The sequence below is a fragment of the Trichoplax adhaerens genome, genomic scaffold (assembly GCF_000150275.1).
Source record: "Trichoplax adhaerens TRIADscaffold_11 genomic scaffold, whole genome shotgun sequence".
Taxonomy (NCBI): domain Eukaryota; kingdom Metazoa; phylum Placozoa; class Uniplacotomia; order Trichoplacea; family Trichoplacidae; genus Trichoplax; species Trichoplax adhaerens.
In genome coordinates this window covers 249,308-252,622 of record NW_002060953.1, presented here as the reverse complement: position 1 = coordinate 252,622, position 3,315 = coordinate 249,308, and positions in this window count along the sequence as shown.

The following is a 3,315-nucleotide window of genomic DNA, read 5'->3' as shown; positions in this document are numbered from 1 at the left end:
TCTAAGATTTCGTAAGGTACAGCTACTGCCGATAGCAATAGGAATTAAAAGGATGTTGTCAAATTAACTGACTAAGAGCAATAAAGATTAAAGGTGTCTTGGATGATTGGACAAGAGATTGCATAACGACCTGATCCTTGTATTTTACTTTCTATTCATGGATTTATTTCTTTAGAAATGTATATTTACGTGCCACAAATGACCTATTAGCATTTGTATTATAATACTTGTTTATCATGAGATGAGGTAAATAAAAGGATCGTTGCATGGCAGAGAATTATAATAAATTGCTCAATGAGGGTGGGCACTAGCTGAAAGAAATCAGCTAATACTATTTCGTCTCTTATAAATTATATAAAAAATGATTAATAAATAGTTTTTTGTCCCATATAATATCAAGAAAGTAACAAAAATATCTAGGCTAAAATTAAAAAGGATGTAGACGTAGCGAGTCTGGTTGAATTATTTAAAATTTGAAATACTGAGATGAATAAAGATGCTTGCTAGCAGCCGACTAGAAACTAATTCATGTTCATTCCGAAATAAGTACTTTCATGTTATGTTCTGATACCTATCACCATCGTATGCCGAACAAAACTATAAATTTACAATATTATTTCGTATTGAAAATAAAATGCTTGTTCATATCAGCAATAAACTTGAAGTATTTTTTGATAACTTAATCAAGATCGATTTTTTATTTAGAAAGACTCCTCCTACCTACAGTACGGTGTATATCATATATCATATATCTAAAAGCGAGTCTATAATGTTTATTTCTGTCGAAACTATTAAAAAGCTTGGTATTATAGTTAATTGCGTTTAAAATGACAAATTTCTAATTCAGTTTGAATGTCTGAAATACGCACTTTAGTACTAGGTACTGACAATGGAAACCCCTTTGATAATTTTTTTAGGAACCTCTAACACTCTGAAGAGGATATCTTAATATCACAAAAGGAGTTTTGGAATGGAAGATTGATGCTTACGTAGTAACTTTGTAATTATTCTTCATGTAATAAAGATGCAACTTAATACTAGCTTATATATGAAAATAACGATTTATGGTAGATATAAAAATTAAAAAACGATTTTTAGACTCATTACCATTATTACGGAAGTTCTATTACGATAATGGATGGAAATAAAATCACTATTTAAGGTATATAGAGTCACTATTATTACAATTCACGATTATTACTGTTAAGAATAACGAGGTTAATTTAATGTCATTGATAAAATCAGTCTTCGTACTGACAATCGTAATACTCCTACTAGCTATAATTATAATGCTATTGCTGCGCAGATATAATTACAACACTAGTAATTTCCCATAGTGTATTTGTAAAGTACTCATTTAGGTGAAAAAGACCGGCAAATGCAGCAAGATGTAGACTATATACGGAAGCAAAAGTGCTGGAAGTTTAAGGGAAAACGATTTTTATCTGCTATACTAAGTAAATGCTAATAGTGAAAACATAGTGACACATTTTGCTACTACAGGGAAGTTCTATCTTTAATAAAATTTACGAAGTCTTCAGTCATTTCTATTAAATGTTTCTAGTAATTGCTATAAGATTCAGGGCTGAAATTAAATTGATTTGATATTCTTAAGAGACGGAATAATTCATTTATTTTGATTTAATTTTGAAATATTAGCATATGAGTATGTTACAGTGTTACATACTGTATTACAGTAGAAATAACTATGTTAGGATAATTCTGTTAGACTATCCTTATTTAGTTAACTTCTAATTTGGATATACTGTGTTTTAATATAGCACTGACTTTTTATGACAGTGACACTTATACACATACTGAAATTAATAGTTATAATAGGGAATGCAAATCATCTACTTACAATTCGAATCATTGTGATTGTAATTTACTTATGGTAGACTGTAAATTATCATGGAAATGTTCCGTGATAGGACATATCGTAATCTGACTATTCTGTATTAGTCATTACATGTCTATATTCGTAAATACTGTTGTCTGCATTAAGGGAGCAGTAGCTAAAATTAATATCTAATTCAGTAAATGATTCTAATGTTAATTGTATTAACTATGACTCATGAACTATTGAGGAGTAGCATATAAATGCAGTATATCGTGAAATAAAATGAATTCTCCAACTTGGTGTTTAACGTAAAATACGAGGCGTTTAAGTCTTTGTGTAGTCTGCTAGTAGAGCAAAAGTGTTTATGATAGTGCAGATATCGTTACTTGATACGTGGTTCAAGGAATTGACTTATTGATCGTATATTGCGTTATCTTGTTGCAAAGCTGTTTTGTGACAGAGTAGCATTAGCATCCATTTATATTAGAAATTTAGTTAATAAACAAGAGATGGATGTTGTTCTTGCAGAGTGCTGGTAATAACTTCATGATACATATTTCAGCTAATCAGTCTTTTACTATTGATGAATGAAGCTTGTCTTTTGAATAAATTTACGCTGTTTTAGTGTGGTATATTTGTAAAAAATTAAGGATACTCGTTCATTTGGTTTGACGAAACAAGTATATACAGATTAAATTGACTAGTTGCTACTCAGTATCTGATAACAAATTAAGATTAAAATTATGAATAATTCATTTGATAAGGAATGCATAAACTTACCTTGATTAACGTCCATATTCGATTGAGCTTTCACTTGTTCAAGAGATATATTGATAGTACTGAAGAAATTGTATAATTGGCTGTGCTTACCAAATGAAGCTAATAATGAAAATAATAACATATTTTAGCCTTTCTCATATTATGAAGTTATAATTGAACGCACATCTGCAACTATTTACTTTTCTAGGCAAATCTTCTTTGCAGTCGTTAGACGAAATAATATAATTTAAAATTTAAAGGCTGCTATATTTCTTACTGTAGTTAATTGTACATAAGTTTTCTCTCAAGCTTTACACAATTGTCAACTACGGTACCTTACTTTAATATAATAGCAAGAAACGAAAATTGCTATAGTTTCAATACTACCCTACATAGATAAGTTTTTATTGGTGGAATACTACAGAAGTAGCTTTAGTACTGTAGTTTTATTTTCCTATTATAACTTCGATTTATATACATATATGTGTATGTTTGTGTTGCGATTTAAGGCTATGTGACTGTTACCAAATTATTTTTTGATTAAGTGATACAGTTATACAATTCTAAGCTGATAATAAAACTATTCAGACCCAAAATGTACACGTATAAGTAAACTAGATACGCGAAGTACTCTTGAGAAGAAATGTACCAGTAAATTTTAAAATTAATGCTTATGTTAATTATCTTATTTATTTGTATGGCTTATAGTCTATAAC